Source organism: Medicago sativa, chromosome 1 (genome assembly GCF_051527215.1).
Source record: "Medicago sativa cultivar Bolivia chromosome 1, Bolivia_mono, whole genome shotgun sequence".
Classification (NCBI taxonomy): domain Eukaryota; kingdom Viridiplantae; phylum Streptophyta; class Magnoliopsida; order Fabales; family Fabaceae; genus Medicago; species Medicago sativa.
The window spans coordinates 51,622,725-51,644,427 of NC_140749.1; the positions used below are offsets into that span (position 1 = coordinate 51,622,725).

Below are 21,703 nucleotides of genomic sequence, written 5' to 3' on the forward strand. Positions count from 1 at the left end.
CCAAAGTTGAACATAGTAAAGAAATTGCTTGAAAATGCCTCGGCTACTGGTTCTAACAGCGCTAAATATTTCAATGTTTTAGTTAGAGCCACCAGCTATCCTTATCCTGACTACCATCAAATGTTCAAGGATTTTGAAAGTCTCCTGATGACCAGAAGGATTTTCCAATATCGTCACGATGTTCTAGGCTTCGGCACTCCCTATCGATTCTTTTGTAACGAATATCACCGGAAGCTTCCTCTTGGAATGGTGTGGCCAATTTTTTGCTATAATCGACACAACTGCCTTGGAGATGGGTGGATGGGAGGTTATCGAGGGTTTCTGCCCGATAGTGACGAAGGTTATTCTTATCAAGGCTATTGTATCCGTTGTCATCTCGATACAGAAATTAAGTGGATGATGGGCGCCTTTGGCTTTGACCGTCATGCCTAAAAAAAAATTAGCTTTTGAATCGTTATTTTTGTAATGGTTTACCTATCCATTTTGGGACTTATGATGAAAACTGCCCGTTAGTTGGCACTAACTTTTTTAATGCCATATTTCGTATTTTGCTTCGAACTACTCTTGTGCAATTTTAATTTCTTACAACATTGGTTTATATTTTTTCAAATATTTTCCGTTTATGCGCATAACTCTTTGATCATCATTTAATTCTTTAATTTCATATGCATTATTCGAAAAAACTTTTCGAATTTCCCATAGTCCTTCCCAACTAGGAGACCATTTCCCCAACACTCGACTTTTCTTGTCGATCGGCAGAATAACTTTCCATACCAAGTCTCCTTGAGCAAAAAGTTTTGACTTGACTTTCTTATTATAAGCTTTCGCTATCCTTTCTTTTTGCTTGGTAAGAACTTCTAGTGCCATCAATCTTTCTTCGTCTAGATCCACTAATTCATCCAGAATCATGTTCCAATAATGATTTGTTGGAATCTCAAATTGCCTTTGGACTCTAGTTGATTGAAGCAAAATTTCGACTGGCAAAACAGCGTCATGGCCGAATGTAAGCCTATAGGGTGTAGTATTTGTCGATTCTTTGGGAGAAGTTCGACATGCCCACAAAGCTTCACCAAGAAATTCATGCCAATTTTCGGGTTTGCCCTTGGCTTTCCTTTTAACTATCGAAATAATATTTTTATTTGCTGCTTCAACCTGACCATTGGCTTGCGCATAATATGGTGTAGAAGTTAATAACTTAAAGCCTGTGTTTTCAGCGAACTTTACCATTTTTTGACCATTAAACACAGATCCTTGATCTGTAGTGATAATATCAGGAATGCCAAACCTGTATATGATGTGTTTTTGAATAAAACTTATCACTTCATCCTGTGTAACATTCTTTAGTGGGATTGCCTCTATCCACTTGGTAAAGTAATCTATCCCTACTAAAATATATTTGTGGCCTTTCGATGACTTGGGTTTTACTTCCCCAATTACATCCAAAGCCCAACCTCTGAATGGCCAAGGTTTGACTATCGAGTGTAGTTCACTTGCTGGCACACGTTGAATTCCAGCGTGCTCTTGGCACCCTTGGCAACCTTTGGCAAATTCTGTTGGAACAAAATGTGTTTAACAATGAACCTTAAAAAGTTTTGATGATAACAAGGTATTAAAAATTGTAAATTGGACTAGCTAATATTTGTTCAAGTGTACAGGACCACAGTTAAAAAAATTACATCATTGATTGGTTCTGAATGAGCAAATAAAGAGCAAAAGAAAATGAAGCTTAGATGATTCTGAAGGCAATACGCTCCTGAAAGTAAAAGCGCTCCTGAAGTCAAGCTGCTCCTGAAGAAATAGCGCTCCTGAAGTAAAGCTGCTCCTGAAGAATAGTGCTCCTGAAGACAAGAGGTCCAGAAGCCACATTATCAGAAGCTGCATCATCAGAAGCTGCAAAAGCTGCTTCATCAGAAGCTGCATCATCAGAAGCTGAAGAAGCTGCACCATCAGAAGCTGCAGAAGCTGCCTCATCAGAAGCTGCATCATCAGAAGCTGCCTCATCAGAAGTCATTTCACCAGAAGCTGAAGATCAACTGGATTTGCAGAAGATTCAAAGATTGAAGAATCTACATTGCAAAAGCTGTCTATTGGATTCGAAAACACAGCAGAAAATTAGTGGAACATTGCAACGGTCATTTCAAAGGTGTTTGAAAGCATGTGCTTGCAATTTGGACGAAAGCGTTGACATTGTACTTTGTACGAATTGTACAACCACGTTCTCCACTACTCTGTTTTGTGTCCACGCTACAAGACAAGAAAACAGCTTCAGAATACGGCTTCGCCTGCAAAGATGTTCCTTTGGATAAGGAATGGATTTCAAATTTGTTCTTCATAGGACAACAACCAAATCAGGCAAAATATCATTGGTGAAAGATCAAGCTTCAACAACGACTCTTTGGTGTGCTGGCAATTTCACAACGTCTCTTTCACACCTCTATATAAAGGAGTGAAGACCTAGAGATTTGGCAATGCAAGAACGCTGAACGAAAGACTCACAACATTTTTACAAGTGCCAAACCTCTGCTGAAATTGTTCTGCATTCACTTAGAATTTCTGTGTCTCAAAGTCATATCTTAGAAATTCTTAAGTTCATTGAGTCTGTATCTGATTTATATTGTGAGCACCTCTGATTGTATATCAAGTGTTCAACCTTAAACAATTTTCTGTGTAATTTTGTTTAGTTAGGAAGTCTCTTGCAGTTGTGCTTGAGCAGGAAGTCTCTTGATTGTGTTCTTGAGCAAAGGAAGTCTCTAGCTTGTGTGCTTGAGCAAAGGAAGTCTCTTGCTTGTGTGCTTGAGCAATTGTAATCAGATATTACTCTTAGTGAAATCTCCTTGGAAGTGCAAGGGGGACTGGACTACTTCCGGATTGTGGAAGGAATCAGTATAATTGCTTTGTGTTGTTCTTCTTCTCTCTCTCTGTTTTATTCCGCTGCATTTAGATTCTGATCATCACTTTAGAAGCTGTCTCACTTAGCTTCTGATCAGTGTGTTCAGTTTTTAGGAGAAACGAAGAATTTTTCAAAACATAATTCAACCCCCCTTCTTGTGTTTTTCTCACCTTCAATTGGTATCTAGAGCCTTGGTCTGTTGTGTAACACTTAACCGTGCAACAGTCAAAGATCTGAGAAAAACATGTCTATTCCTCCTCCTACTGGTTCTGGTGATACTAGCTATAAAAATGTCTCACATGATTATAGTGATAGTAAGAAATCCAGTGTTGGAAAAGTTCCAAAGTTCAATGGAGATGCCAAAGTTGGTGGAAGACCAACTTTTACAGTTACATCATGAGCCTAGATGAAGAATTATGGGATATTCTGGAAGATGGTGTTGGTGATTTAGTCCTTGATGAAGAAGGAGCTGCTTTGGATAGAAAGAAACATACTCCAGAACTGAGGAAACTCTACAAGAAGCATCATATTATCAGAGGAGCCCTTGTCACTGCCATACCCAAAGCAGAATACATGAAGATGAGTGACAAATCCACTGCTAAAGCTATGTTTGCTTCTCTCTGTTCAAATTATGAAGGGAGCAAGAAGGTCAAAGAAGCAAAGGCTCTCCTGCTTGTACATCAGTATGAGTTATTCAAGATGAAGGATGATGAAACTATTGAGGAGATGTACTCAAGGTTTCAAACCTTAGTTTCTGGGCTACAGATTCTAAAGAAGAGCTATGTTGCTTCTGATCATGTAAGCAAGATACTCAGAAGCTTACCTGCCAGATGGAGACCAAAAGTGACTGCCATTGAGGAAGCTAAAGACTTAGACACTTTAAGTGTCGAAGATCTTGTTAGTTCTCTCAAAGTTCATGAGTTAAGTCTTAATGAACATGAGTGTACTAAGAAGAGTAAATCAATAGCTCTTCCATCCAAAGGCAAGTCATCAAAAGCTCTCAAAGTGGTTGAATCTGAAGAGGAAGAACAGTCAAGTTCAGATTCTGCACCAGATGCTGCTGAAATGGCCATGCTCTCAAACAGACTTCAATATCTGGCCAAGAAGAACAGAAAGTTTCTCGCCAAAAGGGGTAACTCCAGAAGCTCAAGGAAAGAAGATCAGAAGGGATGCTTCAACTGTAAGAAGCAGGGACACTTCATTGCTGAATGCCCTAATCTTCAAAGAGAAAAGTCAAAGGATAAGTCAAAGAGGTGTACATTCAAACCAAGCAAATTCAAGAAGCAGATTAAGCAGAGTTTAATGGCAACCTGGGATGATTTGGGTAGTGAATCTGGATCTGATAAAGAGGAAGCTGATGAAGATGCAAAGGTAGCTATTGGGTTGGTAGCAACAGCAACTTCAGAAGCTGGATCAGATTCAGACTCAGAAGATGAAAACGAGGTATATTCCAAAATTCCCAGAGATGAACTTGTTGAGTCACTTAAAGAACTTCTTACACATTTTGAAGTAAGAACCAATTAGTTGAAGGATTTAAAAGAAAAATATGCTGATTTGGTACAACAGCAAAAATCAACTCTATTGGATCTGAAAGCTTCTGAACAAGGACTTAGGGGCTTCGACTTCATGTGTAAAACATATGAAAACCAGCTCAGGTTCTTATGTCAGAAGCTACAAGAAAAGTGTAATGAAAAACCTTTAAGTAACCATGAAATTGCTCTTGAAGATTTTATTATATCTGGCATTGACAGAAGCAGAGTAGCTTCTATGATTTATAACATTTACAAGAACAATGGCAGAGGAATTGGTTTTCCAGAAGTGAAACTTGAGTGATTACAGCAGATGGACTTGGGTGAAATTCATAAAGAGTAAAGATGTTGCGTGTGATGTATTCAGTAGCTTCTGCACTCAAATTCAATCTGAAAAAGAATCAAAAATTTTGAAAGTCAGAAGTGATCATGGTGGAGAATTTGAAAATGAGCCATTTGAAGCTTTTTGTGTAAAACATGGAATTTTCCATGAATTCTCTTCTCCTAGAACACCACAACAAAATGGGGTTGTAGAGAGAAAGAATAGAACTTTACAAGAAATGGCCAGAACCATGATTCATGAAAACAATTTACCAAAACATTTTTGGGCAGAAGCAGTAAATACAGCATGCTATGTTCAAAACAGGATCTATATCAGACCTATTTTGGAGAAAATAGCATATGAACTCTTTAAAGGAAGAAAACCCAATATCTCTTACTTTCATCAATTTGGATGTACATGTTACATTCTGAACAACAAGCTCTACCTAAAGAAATTTGATGCCAAGGCCCAAAGAGGAATATTCTTAGGTTACTCTGAAAGGTCAAAGGCATACAGAGTGTATAATTCAGAAACACTCTGTGTTGAAGAATCTATGCACGTTAGATTTGATGACAAAGAGCTTGAAGATAAAACTTCAAAGCAAGGTGAAAGTTTTGCAGAAATACAGGTTCCTGAAGTTACTCCAGAACCTGATCAGATAGCTGAGTCTGAAGATAGTCCAGAAGCTGAACCCACATCAGAAGCGCAGGATGAAGCTGCTTCTGATGAAGCACAAGATGGCTCACATCAAGAAGATCCTCCCAGAAACACATTCAAACACAAGTCTTCACATCCTGAGGAGCTAATCATTGGAAACAAAGATAGTCCAAGAAGAACAAGATCACATTTCAGACAAGTAGAGTCAATGATTGGACTAATCTCAATGATTGAACCTACAACAGTTGATGAAGCACTTTCAGATGATGGGTGGATCCTAGCTATGCAAGAAGAGTTGAATCAATTTCAAAGAAATGATGTGTGGGATTTGGTACCCAAACCTCAGCACAAGAACATTATTGGAACAAAATGGGTATTCAGAAACAAGCTGAATGAGCAAGGAGAAGTAACAAGAAACAAAGCCAGGCTTGTTGCACAAGGGTATAGTCAACAAGAAGGCATTGATTACACTGAAACGTTTGCTCCAGTTGCAAGATTGGAAGCAATCAGGTTACTTCTTTCCTATGCAGTTAATCATGGCATAATATTATATCAGATGGATGTCAAGAGTGCATTTCTCAATGGTGTCATAGAAGAAGAAGTGTATGTCAAGCAACCTCCTGGATTTGAGGATATTAAATATCCTGACCATGTTTTTAAACTGAAGAAATCACTATATGGCTTGAAACAAGCTCCCAGAGCTTGGTATGATAGACTAAGTAATTTCTTAATCAAGAATGATTTTAAAAGAGGACAGGTTGATACTACACTCTTCAGAAGGACCCTTGGGAAAGATATTCTTGTTGTGCAAATATATGTTAATGATATAATATTTGGTTCTACTAATGCATCTCTTTGCAAGGAATTTTCTGAGTTAATGCAGGATGAATTTGAAATGAGCATGATCGGAGAGCTGAAGTTCTTCCTTGGCATTCAAATCAATCAATGCAAAGATGGAGTCTATGTTCATCAATCAAAGTACACAAAGGAGCTTTTGAAGAAGTTCAAACTTGAAGATTGTAAAGTGATGAACACTCCAATGCACCCTACGTGCACCTTAAGCAAAGAAGATGAAGGAGCTAAAGTAGATCAGAAGCTGTATAGAGGTATGATTGGTTCTTTGTTATACCTCACTGCATCTAGGCCAGATATTTTATTCGGTGTATGCTTGTGTGCAAGATTCCAATCAGATCCTAGAGAATCTCATATGACTGCTGTCAAGAGAATCTTCAGGTATTTGAAAGGAACAACTAATCTTGGACTCCTTTATAGGAAATCCTTAGATTATAAGCTAATTGGATTCTGTGATGCTGATTATGCTGGTGATAGGATTGAAAGAAAGTCAACCAGTGGCAATTGTCAATTTCTGGGTGATAATCTTATATCCTGGGCTAGCAAAAGACAAACAACTATTGCTATGTCTACAACAGAAGCATAATACATTTCGGCTGCAAGTTGTTGTACACAACTACTTTGGATGAAACATCAGTTGGAAGATTATCAGATAACTGCTAACAGTATTCCCATTTATTGTGATAATACTGCTGCTATTTGTTTGTCTAAAAATCCAATTTTGCATTCAAGAGCTAAGCACATTGAAATCAAACACCATTTTATCAGAGATTATGTTCAAAAAGGAATTTTAGATATACAATTCATTGATACTGAAAATCAATGGGCTGATATATTTACTAAGCCTTTAACTGTTGAAAGATTTGATTTTATAAAGAAAAATTTGAACATGCACTACGTGTCTGATTAGATGTTTGCTTGCTCCTGAATAGGATTTTAGGTTCTGAAGTTAGTTCATAAGCAGTAGTCCATCAGAAGCTCTTTATTGAGGTTCTGAGGAAAACTCGCTTCTGATGATAACGTCAGCATCTGAAGTCCAGAAGCTGGATTTATTGCTTCTGAATAGTTGAATTAGTGGAAACGTTGGGAGTTACTTTTTAAAAGTAACTTCTGGCCCACTAACTTGGTAGTTACTCTGTGAACTTCTTACGTGGCCTGTATGTGTTGGTGTATAACAAAAAGGGCAATGATGATTTAATAGCTTTGAAAGTACTTTTCACGCGCCCCCAATTTTGTCATTAATGTTTGTTTGTTTGTCTCTTTTGAATTGCAATCGTTTTACTTTTAACACTTTGTCAATTCACACACTACTCACTCACAACAAACACATTTTGCTCTCAAACCTCTTGCGAAGTAAGCGCAAAAACCTTAGAACCCTAAATTCTCTAAATCTTCTTCAATCATTATCAAATGGCATCATCAAGCTCTAAAGTTTCAGAATCTACTTCAAGCAAGCAAGGCGCAACAGAATCTGGGTCAGTCTACAAAGAAAAGACTATGGATATTCCATGGAAATCCTTAATTGTCCAAGTAGAATCGCCAGTGGACTTCACTTCACTTAAGAAGTACGAAGTGGACATGGAAGGTTATGTAGAATCTCAGAAGCTGTCCGAATACTTCAAGATGCTAAATGGGCCAACGTATGTGAACTTGGTCAAAGATTTTTGGTTAAGGGCTGAAATCGTCAATGGAAAGCCTGTGAAGGTAGCAGGTAAACAAGCTGGGTCGAAGAAAGGAAAGATGGAGATAGAGTTGAATCCCACTTCCTTCAGTAGCCTTGAGATAAGGTCTGGAGTGATGGGTATTCCTGTAACCATCACAGAGGAGATAATTGCTAAAGCTTGTAGAATGAATGCAGAAGGAAGGTTTCAAGAAATAGTTAAGAAGGATGATGTCCTGCTGCAAAACTACTACAACACTCTTCTGGGTGGTAACAAAGATGCTAAGCCTTCTGAAATGGAGATTCACAACAGAATGTTGGTGAAATTCAGTAACGATTGCTTCTTTCAAAGAGCAGGTGGGTCTGATCAACCCAACAACCAACAGAAGCTAGCAATTTACTTCATGACCAATCTGGAAAAGATAAACTTCCCAAGATATGTAATGGATCATCTCTGCTGGGCTATTAATGAAGGCATAGTCAAAGGAAGGAAACAAGTGCCCTATGGAAGATTGCTCTCTGAGATCTTTTATCAAGGGAGAGTGCTGGATTTATTGAAAAAGACAAGGGATGCTTCTGATAAATGCTTCGAAGTTTCTACTGCAGAGAAGACTATCAGTAGCAAGACATTGCATTCTATGCACTTATTCAAGACAGCCCCTAAAGATGAGAAGTGGTTAGAGATGACAACTGCTGAAACTGAGATAATCAGGGACTTTCCTCCCATCTTTAAGGAAAGTGACTCTGATTTCCTAGTTCAATCAGTTGCTAAGTATGTCTTGGAGGAAGATGCAAGCTCTCAGGAAGTAACTACTCCTATTAAGACCAAAGGGAAGAAAGTTAAAGGAGTTAATGCGTCAGAAGCCACTGATAATAAGCCCAAGCAAAAGAAGGATGCTAAGAGAAAGAGAGGGAAAGCTGAAACAGTTTACTACAAGGAAAAACTGGATGAAGCTTTGGATGAGATAGAGGAAGAAGAGGCAGAGCCTAAGCTAAAAAGAAAGAAGGCTCCACTTGACAAGAAAAGCTCCATGGTTCAAGTGACTCCAGCCATGAAGAGAATGGCTAAGGAACATTCTGATGACTTCTTAGCAAATAGGCGAGAAGTGAAAGCCATGAAAGAACTTGAAAAAGAACAGGAAGGAGAAAGGACTCTAATAGAGGATGAAGCTGTTGCTGAAAATGTAGAGCAAGTTCAGAATCTTGGAACTTCAGAAGCAGTAGATAACTCTGCAATGTTATCTAAGGTACCTCAAGTTTCTCACACATCTTGTACCACATCCTCTATTCCTTCTGAAGACACATCTCTTTTAGATCACTTAGAAAGCCATTATCTAGGTGAACTACCCCAATCTGGCTTTACCTCAACCTCAGAGAAAGCCTCTGAGACAACTCTAGAAGCATCTGCTTCTGATAAAGTTGTTTCAGAAGACCCCCCACAACAAAAACCTTCACCAAATAAAGCCTTTTCACCCCCTCAATCTTCACCCCCTACAACTTCATCACCCCCAATCATTCCTGAACCATCTGTTCCTGAACAACCAACTCCTCAAAAGACCGTTCCTGAACATTCTGTTCCTGAACAACCAGTTACTAAACCCACTCCTGAACCTGAACCTAAAACTGCCGCTCCTGAACACATTGTTCCTGAGCTAACCTCTGCTTCCATATCTTCTTCACCAGTTCAAGTCATCAAGATCATCCACCATACTGGTGTATGTGATATGGACACAGACTCTGAGGATGATCAATATGATCATGCCTCTGATATGGTAGTTGACCCCACTCCTGACCAACCATCAACCAGCCAATCATCAACTACAAATGACCAATCATCATCAAACCTACCAATTGTTCCCCTAGCCCCTCCAAAACCCTCTAAACAACCTTCACCTCCCACCATTTACCTGGATTCTCAAGTACTAAAAGATGTGTGGGAAGATATTGCTTCTGAAGTTCTCAGACTGATAGCAAGTAGAAATGATCTGGGTCATACAATAAGCTATCAGAAGCAATGGAGAAGGATCAAGGAAAGGGTCATCAACCTGATTTCAGCTCTGCATAATTCCTGCATTGAGGCTCAAGAGCAAGCCAAGCAGAAGCTGGAAGAGTGGCTGAATGGAATTGAAGAGAATGCTGGAGATGTAGAAATTCTTGGTACTTGGGTGAAGAATCCACTCAGTATCAGAGGCAGAGAACCTGATGAATTCCTGCCTAAGGAGCTGCATATGATCATTCCTTCTGAGATTCTGGAAAAGATTGATGCACCTAACCTGGCTCTAGCTCAGGAGAACAAGGTGCTCAAAGAAGAAAATGAAAGGCTGGAAACAGAGCTACTAGAGCAGAAGCTGAAGATATCAAAGTTGGAAGCTGACATGCAAGAAGCCAAGATCAGAGAAGACAACTACAGAAAAGATATGGACAAGAAGTGTGCTGATGTTCAAGAGCTTCTGAAGAAGATTTTATAGAAATAAGCCAAACCCATAGTTGCACACTTTTAGCTTATTTTTCTGTCTTTTTAGGCTTTTGATATTCTTTGTTCATTTCTGCTTCTGAATTAGTTCTTTCGCTTCTGATATTATATGCTTCTGATTTCTTCCTGCTTCTGAAAATCTTTAACTGTTTATACCTTGTTTGTCATTATTTGCTTTGATAATAATGCTTGCTATGACTGTTTATTTAATCTTTGAAGATGGTTAAAATGCTTTTAATTTATTTGAATTATGATCTGAACCTTTAATCTTACGTTTTTCTCATCTCTTCTTTTTGTTTATGTCTTTTTGCTAATGACAAAAGGGGGAGTATATGTGATAGTATTTAAAGGCTCTGAGCCCCATTAATTAATGTTTGAAAATTTTGAAAATTTCTATTCTTTTTTATAGGTATATCAAAAAGGGGGAGTATCAAATTTCAAATAACAATTAATTGAACCATTCTTCTTATCTATAAGTCAATTCTTTCAATTTTTTTAGCTCTGATATTATTGTGCAAAAAATGAATTTAATTAACCTGGATAGAACTTAGGGGGAGCTTACAAACCTCACCTTAAAGACTATCAGACTCAGGGGGAGTTAGAGCTTACAAACCTCAGACTCTGAGCTTACAAACCTCAGAACCCCAAGGTCAACTTGTTAATTAGATTAACAACAATTGATCAATTTTTAAATACTATTGTTTGTCATCATCAAAAAGGGGGAGATTGTTGGAACAAAATGTGTTTAACAATGAACCTTAAAAAGTTTTGATGATAACAAGGTATTAAAAATTGTAAATTGGACTAGCTAATATTTGTTCAAGTGTACAGGACCACAGTTAAAAAAATTACATCATTGATTGGTTCTGAATGAGCAAATAAAGAGCAAAAGAAAATGAAGCTTAGATGATTCTGAAGGCAATACGCTCCTGAAAGTAAAAGCGCTCCTGAAGTCAAGCTGCTTCTGAAGAAATAACGCTCCTGCAGTAAAGCTGCTCCTGAAGAATAGTGCTCCTGAAGACAAGAGGTCCAGAAGCCACATTATCAGAAGCTGCATCATCAGAAGCTGCAAAAGCTGCTTCATCAGAAGCTGCATCATCAGAAGCTGAAGAAGCTGCACCATCAGAAGCTGCAGAAGCTGCCTCATCAGAAGCTGCATCATCAGAAGCTGCCTCATCAGAAGTCATTTCACCAGAAGCTGAAGATCAACTGGATTTGCAGAAGATTCAAAGATTGAAGAATCTACATTGCAAAAGTTGTCTATTGGATTCGAAAACACAACAGAAAATTAGTGGAACATTGCAACGGTTATTTCAAAGGTGTTTGAAGGCATGTGCTTGCAATTTGGACGAAAGCGTTGACATTGTACTTTGTACGAATTGTACAACCACGTTCTCCACTACTCTGTTTTGTGTCCACGCTACAAGACAAGAAAACAGCTTCAGAATACGGCTTCGCCTGCAAAGATGTTCCTTTGGATAAGGAATGGATTTCAAATTTGTTCTTCATAGGACAACAACCAAATCAGGAAAAATATCATTGGTGAAAGATTAAGCTTCAACAACGACTCTTTGGTGTGCTGGCAATTTCACAACGTCTCTTTCACACCTCTATATAAAGGAGTGAAGACCTATAGATTTGGCAATGCAAGAACGCTGAACGAAAGACTCACAACATTTTTACAAGTGCCAAACCTCTGCTGAAATTGTTCTGCATTCACTTAGAATTTCTGTGTCTCAAAGTCATATCTTAGAAATTCTTAAGTTCATTGAGTCTGTATCTGATTTATATTGTGAGCACCTCTGATTGTATATCAAGTGTTCAACCTTAAACAATTTTCTGTGTAATTTTGTTTAGTTAGGAAGTCTCTTGCAGTTGTGCTTGAGCAGGAAGTCTCTTGATTGTGTTCTTGAGCAAAGGAAGTCTCTAGCTTGTGTGCTTGAGCAAAGGAAGTCTCTTGCTTGTGTGCTTGAGCAATTGTAATCAGATATTACTCTTAGTGAAATCTCCTTGGAAGTGCAAGGGGGACTGGACTACTTCCGGATTGTGGAAGGAACCAGTATAATTGCTTTGTGTTGTTCTTCTTCTCTCTCTCTGTTTTATTCCGCTGCATTTAGATTCTGATCATCACTTCAGAAGCTGTCTCACTTAGCTTCTGATCAGTGTGTTCAGTTTTTAGGAGAAACGAAGAATTTTTCAAAACACAATTCAACCCCCCTTCTTGTGTTTTTCTCACCTTCAAATTCTATGCAATCTTTTAGCATGGTTGGCCAATATAATCCTTGTCGAAATAAAACCCACTTCATCTTATGGCCCGCTTGATGCGTACCACATGCTCCATTGTGAGTATTGGAAACGGCTAAATACGCCTCAGTTTCTCCAAGACATTTAAGTAAAACTCCTTCTGGAGTCTTTTTGAACAAATCGTTCCCCACAATCACATAGCTCAAAGCTTTATATTTTATTTTTCGACAAGTTGTACCATCGGGACTTTCCAGATAATTAACAATAGGCTTTCGCCAATCATCATCAGATAAATTGTTAACAACCAAAATTTCGACCAAATTCGTATCTTGTACTTGCCTATGGGATGCTTCCATGCCCCCAAATTTTGGTGTTGACAATTTTCCAGGGAGAGGTTCTGTCGAGCTGCGCTTATTTCTGATCTCGATTGGTTCCTGCTCTTGATCTTTCGAAAGCTTATACCCAGAAGCTGCTTGGGCAAGGTCATTTGCTTCTTGGTTTTCCATTCGGGGAATATGTTTTATTTCAACATGGACAAAACGTTTGAGCAACGCGTTTGCTAAGGTGAAGTATAAAATTAAACCTTCTTTGGCACATTTGTATTCTTTGGTCAATTGTCTCAACACTAATTCTGAATCTCCTTTGATTTCTATGTTTTTTGCCCCCAGTTCGAGTAAGATCTCTAAACCGGTAATTAAAGCCTCATATTCAGCCTCATTGTTGGAACAAAACTGATTAATATGAAATTTATATTTAGTTATAGTGTTGTCTGACGAAACAATCACCATCCCAATCCCGATGCCATTTTTATTACTAGATCCATCTGTTTTATCTTGGTTTTTCGGGTGTCAAACATTGATTACGTTTGAACCTTTTAAACCGGTGATATCTTATTTTTTCTTGGGAAGGGAAAAAGTAAGCAAAACCCTTGAGAATCGAGGTCCGGGAGTTGTTTTCGCTACGGGAAGGTGTTAGGCACCCATAACGACTATAGTAACCTATAGGAACCGTCTTTAATTTCTACGCGCGCGCTTTATTTTTAAATGCTATTTTGAAATGTTATTTACACCTAAAATGTTCTAAGTGAAGAATTGGAGGGAGAAGAATGTTTTTGGATTTTTATTTTAGTTGAATTGAAGGAATTTTGTTCCTTGCCTACGTACCCGTTTAAGGGATCAAATCCACCGTAGTTCTCTTTCAAAAATGTTTTTGTTTTCGTTGGTTGATTTTAAGCTCGAAAATGGGATTTGAAGAATAGAAAGAGGCCTCAAGGGCATGAGATTATGAAATTGTGAGGTTGAATTAGTTATTTGCAAAAAGGGTCTAAGTATGATTATTTTTCATTAAAGTTTGATTAAGAAAATAAAAGGAAAATTCAATGGGGTTTTGACCCCAAGGTTTATTATGAAAAAGAGTTTGAATGATGTTGTTCACATTTTTTGGAAAATTGATTTTTTCTAAGTATAAAACCTAAACATGCATCTAAACATACAATCCTAAACATACATCTAAACATGCATATTCTAGCTATATAGTGATGTGTGTGCTTGTGTCGGTGCTTGTGTCGGTGTACATTATTAGAGTCCATTGTCCTTTACATCATAACCTAGATACATTCTATGGCCTCTTTGCCAAGAAATTAAAATGACATGAAAGTAAAATATTACAAAACTCCTAAATCTTTACATTCTAATTTTTGCATGAAATTGAAACTTAGAGTGCAAGAAATAAGATGGAGAAGAAGATGAAGTGTGGAATGCTTGAAACATGAGATGAAAATGTTAGTGGAATAAGGCATAAAAATGAGATATAAGCAAGTAAAAAAAAATGCATAGTAAGATAACCAAAATTAACCACAAAAGAAGTAGCAAGACTCGATAAAATGTAATGAAATATACCTAAGAATTCATCACAACAATAGGGCAAATACATGACCTCTAATCCTCACATCATGACAAATTTTCAAAAGGTTTTATTTCAGTCATAATCATGAGAATTACAAGGACAAAGTGAGCCAAGGACTATGACACATTCTTAGGCATATTTTACACTTTATTCACATACTAAAGTAATCACATAACTTGTAAAACAAGAAATTCACAAATCATTTCACAATGCAGTAAAACAACCACAAATTCAAAGGCATATTCATCATAAAACCACACATCAATTATCCATATCACATGTCAAGGCATCATGATCAAATCATAGCAAGATTTCACAACATTTAACACAAAAAGAGTAAAATATTAATCAAGAAACATCACATATATTTTTATCAATTTTATCATGTAAAAAATATCAAAAATTCATCAAAGAACACATTAGAAACACATAGTAACTTTTTTAGGAATTTTTACAAGACCTTTTGAACACTTGGGGTGCAATTAGCAAAAAAAATCAGTACAACACGCAGGGAAGGGGGGTACGAAAAGCGAAACTGTATGGAGAAGGTAAAAACAACAAGCAGTTGGGCCTGCAGACTTGTAATGGGTCGGTTAATGGGGCATGGGTCAGGATCCATGGACAAGGCATGTAATATTGAAGGAAAGGTATGTGTGTACGTTTTCTGAAGCAGATTCCCTCTTCTTCTTCCAACGCGTACTCCCTCCCTCACTGCGTTAATCCTCATCTTCCCCAATCAACTTACGGCGGCGGTTGACCGGCCAGGAGTGGCGGCGCCGCCGCCTGAACCTCTTCTTTCTTTTTAAGACTCTTTAATTAAATCTAATCCTCCTCTTCTTCACCTCCAAAAACTGATCCGACCTCTCCGTGAGAAAAGCCAGAATCCGGCGAAGCTTTATAGCTCCGGCACGGTGGCGGCCGCAGGCACCACCGCGACAGAGTTCGCTAAAACTTCCTCCGAATCTGATCTTCCCTCACTTTCTCTAACACCACACGTAACGCATATTCGCCGAAGCCGCTCAAAACAGAATTCGCAAAAGAAAAGGAACAAGTAGCAATCAACGCAACAATTTGAGACATGCGTATATAACAGTTGATGAAGAACGAATACCTGAGTTAAAATTGGAGAAATCGATGAAATTGGTACCGAAAAACTTCAACGAAAGCTCGATCCAAGCACGCTCCGTTTTCTGCAGTTTTACCGTTTGGATAGGAAGAAAATGCGATCTAGCAAATTGATGTCGTTTGCCAGGATCAGTGTAAGTTGCTACTGGTGTGTTTCTTCTTGCTTCACAATTCCTGCTCCGTGTTCCTTGCGATTTTGAACTTGCTAATTGCGTGGTATGGCTGATCGGAAATGGATTGATTGAACCGTGGATGTAGAAGCTTTGAAGGGACCAGCAATGTTGTGGCGATTTTGACCGAAATTGGGGCTTGAATATGGAGGAATGAATCGGTTATGGTGGAAAGGGTGGTGAATTTGAAGATTGGTAGTGGAAGAAGGAGGTTGTTGTGGTGGTTTGGAGGGTGGAGTTAGTTAGTTATGGTGGAGAGAGAAGGTGGTTGAAGGTTGTTATGGTGGAGAGAGAAGGTGGTTGAAGGTGGAGGAAGTTAGTTAGAGGAGAGGGAAAAAATGGAGAGAAAATAATTATGAATTTTGGGATTTTTGTGGAGTTTTTTGTGAAAATGATTGGTGAAAATGAATTGACCCTTTGACCAATTTATAGGCTAAGTCATTGACCTTGGACCAATAGGATAGAGACATGTGGCACTAGACTTGTAACAAACTTTTGAGGACCAATAGCATTTGGACACATGGCACTTGGACTCTAACAAACTTAAAAAGGATTAAAATGTAAATACCAAAAGTACGAGAACCAAAATGAAAATTAAACTAAAATTGAATTGAAAAAGTAAATTGAAAATTAACGTGAAGCGAGACGATTAAAAACAACAAAGCAGATTAATATGAATCAGCAATTTTACGTGAAATGACCAAAATGCCCCTGGAGGCTTAAAACGACTAAAAATGACTCAGATGAAATTTTAAAATGATTTTTTTAACAGGGATTAAAGCAAGAGCTTATACAAGCGAATTAAAAGACTCAGAGACAATTTTTAGAATTTAAACAGGGCTTTGACACTCGAAAAGACTAAAATGCCCCTAGGGGCAGAACTGACTCAAAAATGACTTCAAATGCAATTTTTAAAACGGATTTTAACATAGAATTGAAATGAAGACTTATTCACACTATTTGAAAGGACTCAAACAAAGTTTTGAAAGACTGAGAGAAATTTGACATAGGAAATGACTAAAATACCCTTGCATGTAACTTTTGCAAATAACATTGAAATAAAATGCAGAGAAAGATGCAATTGATCAGAGACAGTTCAAATGACTTAAAATGCAAGAAAGAAGAATTGGACTAGTATTTTTAGGTCCAAAATTAGGGTATAACACCATCGAAATACAACTTCCAACACTGGTTCTCGATGCCCCCAAGCACTGGTTCTTCCACCGAATGATCAACAATAAAGTCGGCCACAATTTGGCCTTTAAAGGATTTCAAAGATTGATAGGTCAATGAATATTCCGTAAGTGCTAAAGCCCATTTTCCCACTCTGCTATGCAAAATAGGTTTTGACAACATATGTTTGATTATATCGAAATGAGAATAAACACAAACATCAAAAGGCTTTATATAATGCTTAAGTTTTGTACATGAGAAATACAAGCAAAGACATAATTTTTCCCTGGGGTGATATCTTGTTTCAGCATCATTCAATACCCTACTAAGATAATAAATGGCTCTTTCTACGCCATTTTCATCCTCTTGTGATAACATACTTCCCATAGTATTTTCAGATGATGCTATAGACAATTTCATCTGTTTATCTTTTAAAAGAGGTAACAAAATAGGAGGGTTCATCAAATAATATTTAATTTCATCGAATGCCTTCTGGTGTTCTGGTTCCCATTTGAACACATCTTCTTTCTTCAGGCGAAGCAATTGCACAAATGCTTGTGTCCTGCCACTTAGGTTTGATATGAACCTTCTAAGAAAGTTGATTTTTCCCAACAAAGACTGCAACTCTTTCTTGGTCGAAGGGGCTTTAGTCTCCATTATTGCCTTGGTTTTGTTTTGATTGATTTCAATCCCCTTTTTGTGGACATCAAAACCTAAAAAATCACCTGCACAAACACCAAATGCGCATTTTAATGGATTCATTTTTAATCCATATTGCCGCATCCTTTTGAATGAATGGCGTAAGTGATCTAAGTGCCTATCTTCTGATGAAGATTTTACTACAATGTCATCGATATAGACTTGCATAAAGTCTTCTATGAAGTCATGAAACATCGAATTCATTGCTCTCTGGTATGTAGCACCAGCATTTTTTAAGCCAAATGGCATCACTAGCAATTCATAACAGCCTAATGCCCCCGGGCATCGAAACGCTGTTTTAGAAATATCCTCTTCAGCAATAAAAATTTGATTGTAGCCTGAATAACCATCAAGCATACTTAGATATTCGAATCTTGCTGCTGAATCTACTAGCATTTCTGCTACATGCATATGATATTCATCTTTGGGAGTAGCGAGATTTAAATCTCTAAAGTCAATGCAGACTCTTATCGTCCCATTTTTCTTTTTAACAGGCACTACATTTGCTAGCCAATCTACATACCTGGCCGGTCTGATGAAACCGCATTTCAAGAGTCTTTCGATCTCTTCTTTAATCTTTGGTAAGATTTGTGGCAAACCTCCTGGGAATCTGCTTCACTGGTTTTTTATCTAGTCGAATTGGCAATTTCAACTCTACCACTTTTCGATCTAAACCAGGCATTTCATTGTAATCCCAAGCAAAACAATCTTTGTATTCTTTTAGAAGTCCGACGATTCGATCTCTGAATGCTTTGGGAATTTTGGCGCTCACATAGGTGGGTCTTTTGACGGAGTCGTCTCCCAAATTTACTTCTTCGAGAGGATCTTGCGCTTTCATTTTAATGGTAGAACCCATAGGATCTTCTTCGAAACCCAAAGGTTCGTCGTCATATATACAATCCAGTTTCTGATCATCAAGAAGGTCATCAGTAACGTCTTCCACTGGAGTTTCGATCACCTCTGTTTGTGAAATTTCGGCCTCTTTAGCCGTTTTGAATTGAGTTTTGGCCACATAGGCCGTAATTTTATCCCAAAAATTGGGCTTAATCATGGATCACTTCTCAATATCCCACCTGGTCGGTGGGATTGCATACTTCATCGATTTTGGGGTGAGGTCATCAGTAACCTTCTTGTATGCTGAGGCCCTTGTTCTGAGCACATTTTCCTCTCCTAGGGGAGTCTCTTCATGACTCACCATTACACAATCATGATCAATAAGTTCTCTTTCCCATACAAGACAATCTGGATGCAGTCTCATGGTGTAAATTTCATCTTCTGAAACCACATACTTAGGAACCAAAGAAAGGACCGGACAAATTTTTGCAAGCTGTTTATCGAACTTCTTTTTAGTGACGGTTGTTATACCCTAATTTTGGACCTAAAAATACTAACTACATTCTTTTCTTACTTTTCAAGTCATTTGAATTGTCTCTGATCAATTACATCTTTCTTTGCATTTTATTTCAATATTGTTTGCAAAATTCACATAGAAGGGTATTTTAGTCATTTCCTATGTTAAAATTTCTTTCAGTCTTTTAAAAATTTGTTTGAGTCCTTTCAAATAGATTGAATAAGTCTTCATTTCAATTCTATGTCAAAATCCATTTCAAAAATTGCATTTGAAGTCATTTTGAGTCAGTTTAGCCCCTAGGGGCATTTTAGTCTTTTTATGTGTTGAAACCCTGTTTAAATTCTAAAAATTGTCTCTGAGTCTTTTAATTTTGCCTGTATAAGCTCTTGCTTCAATTCCCTGTTAAAAACCCATTTTAAAATTGCATCTGAGTCGTTTTAAGTCAGTTTAGCCCCAGGGGCATTTTGGTCATTTCACACGAAATTTCTTCAGAGAGAGGTTACTTTAAAGTACCTCATTTAGGTAATTGGTTCATTTTAGTCCGTTTTGTCATTTTTAATCGTTTCACTTTACGTTTATTTCCAAATTACGTTTTTTACCAATTTTATTTTTAATTACTTTTAAGTCCTTTTTCTGTCATTTTTGCATTTTAGTCCTTTATTTTTAGTCATTTGCAGTTTAGTCCAAAAGTTAGTTACAGTCCAGTGCCACGTGTCAACAGTCTATTGGTCCAGCAGTCACTGCATCAGCCTATAAAGCTGACCAGTCACAGTCAAAGTCAAACAGATCCATTCATTTCTTTACACATCATCATAACAACTTTTCTTTTCTCTCTCCACCAGAAGTGGATCAAAGCCACAAAAAATATCAAGAACATTCATGATTCTCATGAGTGTTCAAACCCTAACCGCCTAGAACCACCGCAACAACTTTTCCGGTCATCCCTGACCTCCCAACCATCGCCATAACAGCACAAAAAACCACTGTAATTTTCAGCAACATCATCACAAACTCGATTCCGCAAGCAGAAAATCAAGATCCATACAATATCAAACCAAATCCGACTCAACCACAAGCAAAACGAATCGGCCAAGGCATACATCACAAATCACGAATTCGAAAATGAAGGCAGATAGGGTTGCGAATCAAGAACACAACCGAGCCTAAGCTCAAGGTCGAATCCAGACAGCAAAGAACAGAGGGTGAAGAAGAGCAAGGCGAATCCGAGTGGAACAAAAGAGAAGGTGGACGAATCCAACGAGAAGCTCACAATCTGGATCGGAACAAGAACTGGTGAAAGCTTTCCGTCGTAGTCATCTTCTCCGATCTAACAGAGGTATTTTCCTTCGCACATGCTTCAATTCGTTCGTTTCAGTTCATGTTCATGTTGTTTGTGTGTGAAAAGAACTTTGGATAATGTGTAGATCTAGGCTTCGTTCGTGTTGTTTTCGAGATTTTGAATACGGATTTGAGCAGAGAAGATGAAGATGAATCTTTTAGTCTAAAAAATTTTTTCGAAAATGGAAGTTTAAGTTTCCGGTGCGGTGGCGCCGCCGTTTTGGCCGGCCGACCACCGCACCGGACCACCTGTCTTCATCTTCTCCGATCAGCTTAGTTAGAGAGAGGAGAGAGCATTTTTTGTGTTTGTTTGAAGGTTAGAGAGAGAAAGTGTGAAGAAAATGAGGATTTGTGAAGGGAAATTGCTTTTATACTCCCATATTATGCGCTGACTCCCATGTGTGCTAGCCTATCGTGTTACCATGCGCCCTAGGCCTTCATGATGTTTGGATCTTGGATCTGATCCAACTGGATCGATCTAACGATCCCTAGGCTTCCTGCTAACCCGTTTTTTCAACTTGAACTGGGCCTGGGCTTATTTTGTCTGTCTATTTCATCTTCTTGTAATTTTCTTGCTATTTTAACACTGCGCCTTGCTGTTTACACCACTGTTTTTTTTCTAAAAATCCTTTAAAAAAATTCCTAAAAATTTTTGTTCAATATTTTCTTGTTATTTTCATTAAATTTTGATATGTCTTACATATTAATCTTGATGAAAATACACGAAAATAATTCTTTGTTAATTCAATTCTTTTTTTTTCATTTTTCTTTGTTAAGAAACTTTGTTAAAAACTTGTAAAAACCTTGTGATCTCTTTTACACTTGTGTTGAATGATCAAGACTTGTTTCTTGGACTCTTTTGCATATTGAAATTTGATGAAAAAGTACATGTGAAATTGTGAGTGATTTGTGTTGTTTTTTTATCATATTTTGTGAAGTCTTTTTGCACATTTTAACTCCAATATCTTGGCTCATGATAATTGGTGCTTAAAGAATAATTTTGAGGCATTGTTTGTTGTTGATCTGGAATATTTGGTGCTGTTTGTGATGTGTGATATTACTTTCTTGTGTTGTGAATTGTTTGAATATTGCTATGTGTAAAATTAGTGCAAAATAGGTCTAAAGTATGCCAAAACTTTTGAAGCTTGATGTTGCCTTGCAACTTTCATGTCATATGCTGAAATAAAACCCTTTGGAAATTTGCAAAGGATATGAAAATTATAGGTCATGATCTTGCTTTCATGTCATGGTAGATTTTGGGCATGTCTTTGCCACTTTTTAGTGCTAATTTTCATTGGTTTGCTTAATATTTTCT

The 21,703-nt window shown here is 37.7% G+C and overlaps 1 pseudogene; it reads right to left on the minus strand.

Moving 5' to 3' along the window:
• Positions 1-558: 558 nt before the first annotated feature.
• On the minus strand, positions 559-17,420 carry LOC146955199 (uncharacterized; annotated as a pseudogene).
• Between the last annotated feature and the right edge of the window lie 4,283 nt (positions 17,421-21,703).